The sequence below is a fragment of the Triticum aestivum genome, chromosome 5A (genome assembly GCF_018294505.1).
Source record: "Triticum aestivum cultivar Chinese Spring chromosome 5A, IWGSC CS RefSeq v2.1, whole genome shotgun sequence".
NCBI classification, from domain to species: Eukaryota; Viridiplantae; Streptophyta; class Magnoliopsida; order Poales; family Poaceae; genus Triticum; species Triticum aestivum.
The window spans coordinates 290,420,301-290,434,611 of record NC_057806.1 but is presented as its reverse complement, the minus strand read 5'-3'; the positions used below and the strand labels follow the sequence as shown (position 1 = coordinate 290,434,611).

Here is a 14,311-nt window from a genome sequence, read left to right as displayed (position 1 = left end):
TTGGCATAGATCGAGATTAGGATGTCACTCCATGTATCGGAGAGGTATCTCTGGGCCCTCTCGATAATGCACATCACCATAAGCCTTGCAAGCAATGTGACTAATGAGTTAGTTACGTGATGTAGCATTACGGAACGAGTAAAGAGACTTGCCGGTAACGAGATTGAACTAGGTATTGAGATACCGACAATCTAATCTCGTGCAAGTAACATACCGATGACAAAGGGAACAACGTATGTTGTTATGCGGTTTGACCGATAAAGATCTTCGTAGAATATGTAGGAGCCAATATGAGCATCCAGGTTCCACTATTGGTTATTGACCGGAGATGAGTCTCGGTCATGTCTACATAGTTCTCGAACCCGTAGGGTCCGCACGCTTAACATTCGATGACGATCGGTATTATGAGTTTATGTGTTTTGATGTACAGAAGGTTGTTCGGAGTCCCGGATGAGAACACGGACATGACGAGGAGTCTCGAAATGGTCGAGACATAAAGATTGACATAATGGAAAGTTATATTCAGACACCAGAAAGGTTCCGGGGGTCATCGGACAAATACCGGAGTACCGGGGAGTTACTGGACCCCCCCCCCCACGGGGGGGGGGGGGGTCAATGGGCCTTCATGGGCCTTAGTGGAAATAGAGGGCAACAAGGAAGCTGTGGGGCGCGCCCCTAGGCCCAAGCCGAATTGGTTTAGGGCTTGGGGGGCGGCCCCCTCTTTCCTTCTCCCCTCCTCCTCTTTCCTTCCCCTCCTAGTTGGACTAGGAAAGGGGCAACCTACTCCTAGTAGGAGTAGGATTCCCCCTTGGGGCGCACCCTATGAGGCCGCCGGCCCCCTTCCCTTGACCCTTTATATATGGGGGTAGGGGGGCACCTAGAACACACAAGTTGACAATTGTCTTAGCCGTGTGTGGTGCCCCCTCCACCATAATCCACCTCGGTCATATCGTTGTAGTGCTTAGGCGAAACTCTGTTCCGGTAGCTTCATCATCACCGTCATCACGTTGTCGTGCTGACGAAACTCTCCCTCGACACTCAGGTGGATCTAGAGTTCGCGGGACGTCACCGAGTTGAACGTGTGCAGATCGCGAAGGTGCCGTACCTTTGATGCTAAGATCGGTCGGATCGTGAAGACTTACGACTACATCAACCGCGTTGTCATAACTCTTCCGCTTACGGTCTACGAAGGTACGTGGACAACACTCTTCCCCTCTCGTTGCTATGCATCACCATGATAGATCTTGCGTGTGCGTAGGAAAATTTTGAAATTACTGCATTCCCCAATACATCAGTGTTACGCGTTTTGTCACGCCACATCGTTGCTGCCGTAGAGACAAGGAAGTAGCCAGCCGGCTCTACTTTGACCACCGAGTCATGATGATAACGCATGGATCTCCTCGCCCATATCTTGCGTAGTGGGAAATTCCGTAGAAGAAGCAGGACACGTGTTGGCTTATCGATGCCGTGGTTTAGATTCCCCGATGGGATGTAAAGAGCGAGGGGGCAGAACCTTCTATAGAGCAACTGAGTTGGGAGTGGGGCTTCTTTTTTCTTCCTCATCACTTAATGCATCATCATCAACAACATCAAATAGTGTGCATCTCCAACCGAGCTCTTGGAGTCTTCTTATTAGTGACTTCATTTGCATCACAGTCTTGCACTTCTTCTCACATACCACATCTGTCCAACAATGATGCAAAGTGAATGCTTTGTCTTTCTTCTTCGACCCTTTTTCCCTTTTCCCTTGAATAAAGCTTGAGCAATGTTGAGCTACACACCACAATTGAGAAAACAAGTTACCACCTACGCATATAAGACATGAAGAAAATAATTGGTAAATTTCAATGAACAATCACCTTGTCTTGGTCATTCGTATCACTTAGGTTCAAGCGTTTGACATGTGTCAAGCACGTCAACTAATCTTGACAATCCGCGGATATTGTGGACCATCGATGGCGTAGAGAAGTGCCCAGTCGGTCGTAGCCCCTAGTGTTGCATGCATCGAAGAACTCTTTGATCTGCACCCAAAAAGTGTTCATTGGTTGCCCGCTACCAACCGCATCAAGACTAATTTTCTTACATGCCAAACATAGCAACTTGTCTTCCTCGGCTTGGAAGTTCCCTGTTCTTCCCTTTGGAATTTCATTTAAAACCTCCTAATCCATATCAAGATGGGGCTCCTCCCGTTGTACTTCATGTCTTGAGAGGGTGGTTTTTGAGAGACAAAACCTTGAGATGTAACATTTGTATAGTGCAAGAAAGTATCACTATCGGCACTACATAAATCAAAATTCAATAACCTAGGCACACATCACCTCATAATTGCATTACACAAGAAGAATCCATGACAAAGAGAGAAAAACAAAGAAAATAAAATTTTATACCTTTGCGACATTTCGTCGAACATGTTGAGGACGCCAGTGGCCATGACAACAAGTGATGGCGGCTCCTCCATGGACGGTGATGGGATGAAAGGGGGAGGGGCACCGCCAGAACAGCCACAACGCTCGTCACCGAGCCCTTCTTGCTCTTTGGTCACGAGGCAGCAAATGATAGATCCCGTGACGACCTCTTCTCGCCCGTGCCACCGCATGAGGGCCTTGCTCTTCGGAGCGATGGTGTGGCCCGATGCAACTCCTTTGGCTGCGGCGGCGGCTCGTGCGGCCGCACAAACAACACGGCGGACAGGGGCAACCTTCAGATTCGAGGCAGCCACACCAGCGAAAGTGATGTACGCGCGGCAGGTGTGGCGGCGAAGATGGTAGGGTAGGCGGGTCACGCACAGATGGGAGGCGGTGTGACTGTTACGCCCGAAATGTTCAGCATGGCGGTTGGGCCTGTGCGCACTACGGTTTTTCGTCAGCCGCACGTGAGCTGTATATGTATATTTACAACACATAGAGGTGTTTTTTAGGGCTGCCTCAAATTGGGACCACAAAATATAAAGACAGGGCAGATTTTACATCACGTGTTGATGGAGGCCGGTAGCACCGTGCTGGACCGCCGAGGCCAAATTGCCAACTTCAGCGAACGCGCAAACCGCCCCTGGACCTGAGGAGCATGGCTCACACACGTCGGCTTGCTTCCCATGGCTCAACCATAGCCGCGGTCGACGACGTCCCTTGTCTACGTATGCAGGAAACGAAAACAAGTCGCCTAAGTCACCGCCGAAGCTGACAGGCGCCAACGTCCAAAAGTCAGATTTCAGACCCGAAACACGTCCAATTTAAACTGACTTCCTTCGTGGTTGCCCACTAACATCAGGCGTTTCGACGGCGTGTCCTGGCTCTGCTATACACGGTTAGTTTTTTCTCTCATATATATTGACCCTCGGGCCCTCACCTCCTGTCCCTCTCTCCACTTTGCTTCCGTTCTCTCGACCATGGCAACGGGGAGCACAGCGTTGGCTCTCATCGTCCTCGCCGCCTTGGTCTTGTCCATGCTGCCTACCTCGCTCGCCGTCACCTCGCCCTACGTGCGGCCCAGGCCGAGGGCGATGCTCTCCATGCCCAAGGACGCCGGTGGTCAGACGCCGATGCAGGTATATATGCTTTCCTGGTTGTCGTTCTTGTATGGAAGTTGTTTCGAGCTTTCGGTTCCTGGAGAATAAAATCCAGTATGCATTAGTGCATTTCCCTTATGATTATTCATTTTCCACACCGTGAATATATGTCTTGGGTGGTTTGCGCTTCGCTTCTTTTGTCGAACTCAAATCAGTACATGGGGTGAAAGAAAAGGTGATTTGGTCCAACGGTATGATTATACCATAATCATACTTCATGCTTCATCTTTTCACTGCCCGGTTTTTCTTCGTAAATTAATCACGCAACTCTCTTCTTCTCAATTAATCGATAAGGCACAACTTTTGCCTCCGTTTCAAAAATAAAATACCTCATGCTATATGTGCCAGAGCGTGGCATTCGTTGTGATCATGGTGTCCATCGTCCATGGATAACAATAGTAGGCAATTTCGCTAAAATAGAACACTAGGAAGTTAAGTTATTCTTTTGAACCATACTAGGAAGTTCAGTGAAAGGTGGCAATGGATTATGCTTCTTGGATACTGGTATCTTGGACCAACAGCATGACTGGAATCACACGAGGAGGCCACCAAGGATCGCTTAGAGCATTTGCTTACTGTCGATCGCTCAAGAAAGCGAGGGAAAGAAACTGCTCGGCTGCTTATTTTGCACTAGAAGCAAGCATGTCAAACTTGCCTAATTTGGTCATTGTCACCATGACGTGGCTACTACTACTTCCTTACGTATAGTACTCGCAGTCAGTCATGATAATTGCTCATTGCCCGTTTCAAATAGAAAGACAAATCGTTCATCGCTGTAGTACTCCTGAATTCCTGACGTGCACAGGTAAATGGGATATGCCAACCATAAACTACAACATTCAACATAAGTTGCTGCCATGTAGTGTTAAGGAATAGTTTAGTTCGTCATTAAAGAACAAACCGATGCATAATGTGCATAGGTGTGCTCAGTAAGGAGGATTTTCTATTTTATAGTCAACTAGAAAATTGCTATTATAAGTCGACTCAGTTGCATGTTACACGAAGTTGCAACAAAAGTTTGTATATGCACAAAATCACTACGGTTGCACATTTCTAAGCAAAGCTCGTTGAAAGGTACCTAATTTCTACTCCCTTCGTTCCCAAATATTTGTTTTTCTAGAAATTTCAACAAATGACTACATACAAAACAAAATGAGTGAATCTACACTCTAAAATATGTTTATATACATTCGTATGTTGTGTTCATTTGAAATGCCTAGAAATACAAATATTTAGGAACGGAGGGAGTATATAAAGAATTGGCATACAGGATCGTGGACTTAAAGATTTTCTTTTCGGTTGACTAACAGATTGATTCCCCAGGTTTTTGTTTTGTTTTTGAAGATCTCTTTAGAAGGAGGTGGATTAGCCATTTCTAATTTACGTTCATTCTAGAACTGAGCGAGATTGTATTAGTGCATGGAGTAAAAAGAAAACAAGTCAATTATTTTTGAGAATTGGTGATCGTATAGTAACTACTTAGATTATTGTTTCTACAACAATAGCTAATTAACATGAGAAAAAGATTAACAAAACCTAGGTGGCTGTAGAGCCCATCTGAAGACTAAACCGGCATCTATACAAGACGTGTTGGGTTGTGTGCATCTAGATCTAGCTATGCTGATGCCTGATTTTTCAGGGTGTGCAAAACCGAACAGAAAACAAACAACCGAACCCAAAAAATCAAACTGAACTAATATTTTCGGGTTTTTCAGGTTTCGGTTTCAATTTTGAAATCTGAAAACCATTTGCGTTTCGGTTTTGTTTGTTAGAAACCAAAAACCATTTGGTTAAACCAAATTAACTAAAATTGAGTTTTTTTTGGATTCAAAACCGTAATGGGCTGCTATAGCACAGTACTTTCTAGCCCATTTAGTGCTTCGGTTTATGTGATTAGTCTGACTGCTTATCCAACGTTCTTTCTATATCCCTTTCTAATTGTTTTTTCCTCATTATGATATATATCATGTATGTACACGTGAAGTGATGTGTTTACTCAAAATCCACGTCAACTTTGATTAGTTTTGTCATTACCGAAACCAAACCAAAAGTAAATGATTATTACCAAAACGGAACCGTATCTATGTATAAAACCGTATAAACTGAAGTATAAAAACCATATAAATCATAAACCATATAAAATGAACCGAATCAAACCAACAAAACTGAAAGCAGACCTGACTGATTTTGCATGTATTGACTGTATTGACCGGGGAATCGGATCCTCTAACATGAATGTTAGAGAAGCTACATTACGCTAACATTCCTTCTTTCTGTTCATATGATTAAGGGTAAAATGACTGAAATTAATTTATAGATTAATGATCTACTGTGTACATTTATAGTAATGCTGTTCGACAATTGAGCATGCGCCACCGCGCGTTTTATACATATAGATAGGGTTCCACCGATCAGATGCGATGATTGAGCAAACAAGATTTCCAATTTTCGAAATGCCTAGCTTGCCAATACTTTGTGTTTACTACTTTCAGGTCCATATATCGACTGTTGGCCATGACGAGATGAGGGTGACATGGATCACTGAAGACGATGCACCGACAGTCGTGGAGTACGGCACGACCTCAGGCCAGTACCCATTCTCAGCGACCGGAACCACCACGAGCTACTCGTACCTAGCCCTCTACCACTCGGGGAAAATCCACGACGCCGTAGTCGGCCCACTGAAACCCAGCACAACGTACTACTACCGGTGCAGCTCCGACCCGTCGCGCGAGTTCTCCTTCCGGACGCCGCCGGCCAGCCTCCCCTTCACCTTCGTCATCGTCGGTACTGCATCGAATCACATCACATCACATCAAATGCTCTTCAGTTTCGCCTTACTTATTTCGGTCTCTGGTTTCATGCATGGCTTCGGTGGGCGTCCTGCAGGTGACCTCGGACAGACCGGCTGGACCAAGAGCAAGCTGCAGCACATCGCGGCCGCCGACTACGACATGCTCCTCCTCCCCGGCGACCTGTCGTACGCCGACTTCCTCCAGCCGCGCTGGGACTCGTACGGCCGGCTCGTGGAGCCGCTGGCGAGCGCGCGGCCGTGGATGGTGACCGAGGGCAACCACGAGATCGAGAGGATCCCGCTCCTCGAGCCGCGTACCTTCAAGGCCTACAACGCGCGGTGGCGCATGCCGTACGACGCCGGCGACTCCCCGTCGGGGTCGAACCTCTACTACTCCTTCGACGTCGCGGGCGGCATCGTGCCTGTCATCATGCTGGGCTCGTACACGGGCTTCGAGGCCGGCACGGCGCAGCACGAGTGACTGCGGGGCGACCTCGCCAGGATCGACCGCGGCAGGACGCCGTTCGTGGTGGCGCTGGTGCACGCGCCGTGGTACAACAGCAACGAGGCGCACCAGGGGGAGGGCGACGGCATGCGGGACGCCATGGAGGCGCGGCGCGCGTGGACGCGGTGTTCGCGGGGCACGTGCACGCGTACGAGAGGTTCACGCGCGTCTACGGCGGCATGGAGGACCACTGCGGGCCGGTTACTGTTGGAAATTCGTCCACGATCGATCACATCAAATCACATGAACACATGCCCACAGAAAATTGATGGCCAAAGGCACGGGTCGTGCCTTGTTTTTTTTTCTTTATTGATTTTCTGGTTTGCTCCATGATGTTACAATCTGATGCACCGATGTGCATATATATAAACGACCTCACGAGCTAGCTAGCTAACCTAAACCGATTCAAACAACTGCTCTTAGCTGGATTCACGTTGGAACCTAACTAGGACACGGGCAGCATGCTAATTCTAAATACTAGACGGCTTGCAAACCGACCACTCCACGTACATCTCAACTTACCTACTTAATTACCCGGCCAGCTTGATCACGATTACACAAAACTAACTCAAGCATTATTTGGATTATCCCAACAATCACCCCCTAATCCAAACATCCGACTCTTTATCCAACGAGACACGCAGACGATCACCTCTTCATCTTGTCCCGCTGATTGCCTTCGGTGACGCGACGTACCGGGCCACAACTTCTCTCCTTGTAATGATGGCCACCACTTGATCACCATCTTTTTCATGCCGACTTGTAGACTGAAAACAACGATTATCCGGACTACCAGCCACGCTGCCACATCTTAGCGTGCTACATGCAGACTAAACGCATAGCCTTATGCAGGAACTCAACTTAACTGGTGCGCGTCCATCTTCACGTTGATCTTCATCTTCTCGTCGACTACTTGCACACGGGAACACACATCTATTCACCCGCCACATCTTTTTTTCTTTATCATTGGTGACACAACTTACCAAACGACACCTCCTGTCCAGCGGCAACACAACTCGCCATATACGTGCAACTCATCTCCACCGTATACGAACTCGCCGGAACTCCTTGATCACGAACGGAAACGCAAGGCACAAATTTCTTTTTCCATCTGCTCTCGCTCTCAATTCTCCTCCGCCAGTGACGCGTCTCAACTGCAGCAGAAGACTTACACACCTGAGATCTTGGACGCACCTTACAAGAACTCATGTGCACACCTTGATGATGGCTCGCAACTTCGCCATCTCCACCTTGCACCCTCCAACGATGATCTCGATGATTTTCTCGGTGTTGCAACTTTGGCACCTCCATAACCATCAACGACCACCAACGCCTTGCCGATGACAGCCCTGTTGCTTCGCTTGCGACAGCGTCATCGCCGCCTTCTTGTCGCCGCTCCGCCGAACGACAACTGCCCGATCCTCCTTGTCGCCGCTCGAACGACAATTGTCTGCTCCTCCTCGTCACTGCATCCCAGCGACTATATCGCCCGCTCCTCGTTGTCGCTACACCAGCGACTGTATCGCCTGCTCCTCTCCATTGCTACAACAACGACTCTATTGCCCGCCCCGAGGCGCTAGCAGGGTCGCCACCCCGGGGCAAGCGCAGCTTGACTCAAACCTTGCTCTGATACCAATTATTGGAAATTTGCCCACAGGATCGATCACATCAAATCACACGAACACACGCCCACAGAAAATTGATGGCCAAAGGCACGTGTCGTGCCTTGTTCTTTTTTCTTTATTGATTTTCTGGTTTTCTCCACGATGTTACAATCTGATGCACCGATGTGCATATATATAAACGACCTCACGAGCTAGCTAGCTAACCTAAACCGACTCAAACAACTGCTCTTAGCCGGATTCACGTTGGAACCTAACTAGGACACGGGCAGCATGCTAATTCTAAATACTACACGGCTTGCAAACCGACCACCCCACGTACATCTCAACTTACCTACTTAATTACCCGGCCAGCTTGATCACGATTACACAAAACTAACTCAAGCATTATTTGGATTATCCCAACAATCACCCCCTAATCCAAACATCCGACTCTTTATCCAATGAGACACGCAGACGATCACCTCTTCATCTTATCCCGCTGATTGCCTTCGGTGACGCGACGTACCGGGCCACAACTTCTCTCCTTGTAATGATGGCCACCACTTGATCACCATCTTTTTTATGCCGACTTGTAGACTGAAAACAACGATTATCCGGACTACCAGCCACGCTGCCACATCTTAGCGTGCTACATGCAGACTAAACGCATAGCCTTATGTAGGAACTCAACTTAACTGGTGCGCGTCCATCCTCATGTTGATCTTCATCTTCTCGTCGACTACTTGCACACGGGAACACACATCTATTCACCCGCCACATCTTTTTTTCTTTGTCATTGGTGACACAACTTACCAAACGACACCTCCTGTCCAGCGGCAACACAACTCGCCATATACGTGCAACTCATCTCCACCGTATACGAACTTGCTGGAACTCCTTGATCACGAACGGAAACGCAAGGCACAAATTTCTTTTTCCATCTGCTCTCGCTCTCAATTCTCCTCCGCCAGTGACGCGTCTCAACTGCAGCAGAAGACTTACACACCTGAGATCTTGGACGCACCTTACAAGAACTCATGTGCACACCTTGATGATGGCTCGCAACTTCGCCATCTCCACCTTGCACCCTCCAACGATGATCTCGATGATTTTCTCGGTGTTGCAACTTCGGCACCTCCATAACCATCAACGACCATCAACGCCTTGCCGATGACAGCCCTTCCGCCTCGCTTGCGACAGCGTCATCGCCGCCTTCTTGTCGCCGCTCCGCCGAACGACAACTGCCCGATCCTCCTTGTTGCCGCTCGAACGACAATTGTCTACTCCTCCTCGTCGCTGCATCCCAGCGACTATATCGCCCGCTCCTCGTTGTTGCTACACCAGCGACTTTATCGCCTGCTCCTCTCCATTGCTACAACAACGACTCTATTGCCCGCCCCGAGGCGCTAGCAGGGTCGCCACCCCGGGGCAAGCGCAGCTTGACTCGAACCTTGCTCTGATACCAATTGTTGGAAATTCGCCCACAGGATCGATCACATCAAATCACACGAACACACGTCCACAGAAAATTGATGGCCAAAGGCACGTGTCGTGCCTTGTTCTTCTCCTCTTTATTGATTTTCTGGTTTTCTCCACGATGTTACAATCTGATGCACCGATGTGCATATATATAAACGACCTCACGGGCTAGCTAGCTAACCTAAACCGACTCAAACAACTTCTCCTAGCCGGACTCACGTTGGAACCTAACTAGGACACGGGCAGCATGCTAATTCTAAATACTACACGGCTTGCAAACCGACCACCCCACGTACATCTCAACTTACCTACTTAATTACCCGGCCATCTTGATCACGATTACACAAAACTAACTCAAGCATTGTTTGGATTATCCCAACATACACGTGACCATCGGAGACGGCGGGAACCGGGAAGGACTGGCGGATGAGTATATGGACCCACAGCCCAAGACGTCGGTGTTTCGGGAAGCGAGCTTCGGCCACGGCAGGCTGCAGGTGGTGAATGCGACACTCGCGTTGTGGACGTGGCACCGGAACGACGACGACCAGCCGGTGGTGGCCGACCAGGTGTGGATCACCAGTCTCGCTTCTAACCCGGATAGTAACAATCGAGCGGGAGCGAGGGCTCGGGCATGAAGCCTAAACTCGCCGTTGAATGGTGCTGGATTGGTATCGGATCTATAATATCTAAAGTTATCAACATCACTAATCAATATGCAACCATCCATCTCACTCCAACTCAGCAGTCTAACCACATCATCAATTGCAAATAGTACCCTTCATATTCTTTTTTTTGAGAAAATACCATTCATACCACATCATCAATGGGATGTACATGACGTGGGTTGTGTATCATCGTTGGTGGGAGCCCATGAGAAAAAGAATCAATAGGCTGTGCCCATCGTCCGCACTGCGTATCAGTCATCGCCTGCCGGTGCTCCACCAGCCCGCCGGTGCCGCTGCACATTCCGCCGCCATGACCGACGCACTCCGGCCAGCCCAACGACCACCCTGTCGCCACTATGTTGTTCCTCGGATAGTCTCCATCACGGCCGAAGCTCCCTCTCTCTCTTGGGCCGCCGCTCCCCGGCCACATGTTAGCATTAACCTCCTTATTGGTTGACCCTCCCACTACCACGTTATTGCTGCCGCTATCCCTTCTGCCTCCACGTTGCTCTCCCGGCCACAAATGCCCATGCATGAAACGGGTGAGGCACCATAGCACTCATGCTCATCAATTTGAGGGCATCTTTTCCCCTTCGATTCTCAACCCATCCATGTATATATGTTCACCTCCCAGGTCACTGCCTCCCGACCACAGTTCCTGCAATTGGGTGTAGCCTCCTCCTAATGGTAGGCACGCTGGAAATCTTGTTGTCCTTCCAGCGATGGCGCTCGCGTCAGATCCACGGCATCGCTTTCGCTGAAGGAGATCGACGCCCCCAATCATCATATTCATCTACGTTGCTGCTGCAGGATGAAACCCATGGATATTATCCCCTTTCTCATCCCTCCACCATTGCATTAGGGGAGTTTCTTCTCCACCAATACAGATCTTTGTACAGGGCAGAAAACATCTTCATATGTTGTTTTTTTTGTGACATTTTATTCCATATGCATGCTACGTGCAGATAAGTCAAAGAGAGAAAACACCAGACCCTTTGGATCCTGTACTTCATCAAGTTGCACTTGCGAATATGATGGATGCATACGTGGTGTTGATCCCTGGCCTGATGGATGCATGTGTGGTGTTTATCAATTCATTCGTTTTCCTGATCGATGCAATATCTACAAATTGTTGTTGCTGTGAAACTAGGAGATGTAGATTAGATTGGCTCACCAGGAATGGCGGCCTAGAGCTCATATATATACTCAGACAACTAGGGTTGCGGCGGTGCCGGATATACATCAAGGGTTGTTACAAGAGATATACTAAACCCTAGATACTAACAACTATCTTATCCTAACAATATACGGTTTAACATCCCCCTCAATCTGAACTACCTACAAGAAGATTCAGATTGTACATATTTGAAACAAATGAACTCTCAACTAGCGGCTTTGTGAAAATGTCAGCCACTTGTTCCTTGGAGGATATAAACCAAACATCAAGTGACTTGGCAACAACGCGTTCTCGAACAAAATGAAAGTCCACTTCTATATGCTTTGTTCTGGCATGAAACACCGGATTTGCAAATAGATAGGTGGCTCCAAGATTGTCACACCACAAAACAGGAGCGCATGGCAAGAAAACACCAAGCTCGCCAAGAACTGATTGTATCCAGATTAACTCCGTTGTTCCATTTGCAAGAGCCTTGTACTCAGAGTCCGTGCTTGATCGTGAGACCGTAGCTTGCTTTCTTGAACTCCAAGATACAAGATTCAGACCAAGAAAAACAGTAAAGCCTCATGTGGATCGACGATCATCACTGCACCCTGCCCAGTCTGTATCGGAGAAACAACTCAGTAGCATCGAAGGAGACTTCTTGATAGAAAGTCCCATGGTACGAGTGTACTTCAAGTATCTCAAGATCCTCTTGGCAGCCGAGAAATGCGTAGTTGTTGGAGCACGAAGGAACTGACATACATGATTGACTGCAAATGAGATGTCCGGCCTCGTGAGTGTCAAATACTGAAGAGCTCCAACCAAACTACGATATTTCATGCTGTCTTCGCGCGCGAGAGAGAGGTGTTCCACTGCCTTTGTCTAGTTTTTCACTTGAAGACATAGGTGTAGTGGATATCTTGCAGTTTTCCATGTTGGCACGAAGCAGGATATCGCCAATATACTTCTGTTAAGACAGAATGATTCCCCCTGGCGAAGACTGCACATGGACACCAAGAAAATAGTGCAACGGGCCAAGATCTTTAAGGGCAAAGGAGACATGGAGATCAGCGAGCAGCTTGGTAGTTGGAACCGGGGAGGAGCTTGCCACAATGATGTCATCCACATATACAAGCATGAATATAGTGACGCCAGCACGATTGAAAACAAAAAGTGAGGTGTTCGCCTTTGATGTTGAAAAACCAAGTTGCTGCAGTTGAGAACTCAACCGAGAATACCACGCTCGAGGAGCCTGTTTGAGACCATAAATAGCCTTGTGAAGTTTGCATATATGTTGAGGAGCAGAAGGATCAACAAAGCCAGGGGGTTGCCGCATGTATACTTCCTCTTGAAGAATGCCATGAAGGAATGCATTTTGAACATCCAGCTGACGCAAACACCAACCACGAGAGACTGCAATGGATAGAACCAGTCGAACCGTCACAGGCTTGACGACCGAACTGAATGTATCATCGTAGTCCAAACCATACCGCTGTTTGAACCCTTTTGCGACAAGACGCGCCTTATGACGATCCACCGAGCCATCTGATTTATGCTTGAGCTTGAAAACCCATTTGCAGTCAATAACATTAACACGAGACGAAGGAGGAACTAGAGTCCAAGTACCATTCTGATGTAGTGCGTCAAGCTCAAGTTGCATGGCGCGACGCCACTCCGGAGATGTCACCACCTCACGATGATCAGTAGGCTCTCGGGTCGCCAGAAAATCACGGCGAGACGGGTCGTATGTGATCGTGCCATCTTTGGCTGCAGAAGAGTGCGAGTGTTGTCGCGAGTGCGCGTCACCATTGCATGCACTGGAGCAGCGGATCCAGATGCCACAGACGATTCGGAGGGGGTGCATGCAGCCGGACGGGCGGGAGAATCCGCTTGGGATCCCGCGTTGCGGTCTGTCGCAGCAGCGGCCGACAGATCCGTCTCGGATCCCGAACCGTAGGTGGAATCAGGCGGCGACCCCACAGCAGGTTCCCACCCTGCAGAGGCCACGCGGGCCGGCGCGGGTCCTACCATGACCGAAGGAGACGACCCAGAGGCGGGGCTCGCCGGGTCGGAGGACGCGCGTGCATGGGGGACAGGAGACGCTAGCAAGGAGGCGGGCCGCCCCTCCGCAGACGCCACGTGGCCCACTGGAGATGTGGGCTCGCCCCGGTCGCTGTCGCCTGAGGGCGCGTGATCCGAGGGAGGATCTGCTCCGGATCCATAGTGGTTATCATGCCCTACTAGGGCATGGCGCATTTGCGAAGTTTCAGGCTATACCACATTACGGGTACACGAAACTCAAAATGTCAGGGCCCAATGGCGTGATCACAATTGCAAGCGATACAGACAGAGCTCTTCGGGCCGAAAATAAGACAACTTTGCTCGCCCTTGAAGCACTATCTGAGGCTCTGGCAACCGAGGAATTAACCACACTCTGCTCAATGGTGGATAGGGATGATGTAGTCCTCGGTAAAAGGCCCAAATCTGCATCCTTCAAGCCAGCAGATACAATAGTTAAAATCCAAGTGCACCCAACG

The 14,311-nt window shown here is 48.9% G+C and overlaps 1 pseudogene; it reads left to right on the top strand.

Moving 5' to 3' along the window:
• The first annotated feature begins 3,385 nt into the window (after window positions 1-3,385).
• On the top strand, window positions 3,386-12,951 carry LOC123101290 (probable purple acid phosphatase 20; annotated as a pseudogene).
• The last annotated feature ends 1,360 nt before the right edge of the window (window positions 12,952-14,311 follow it).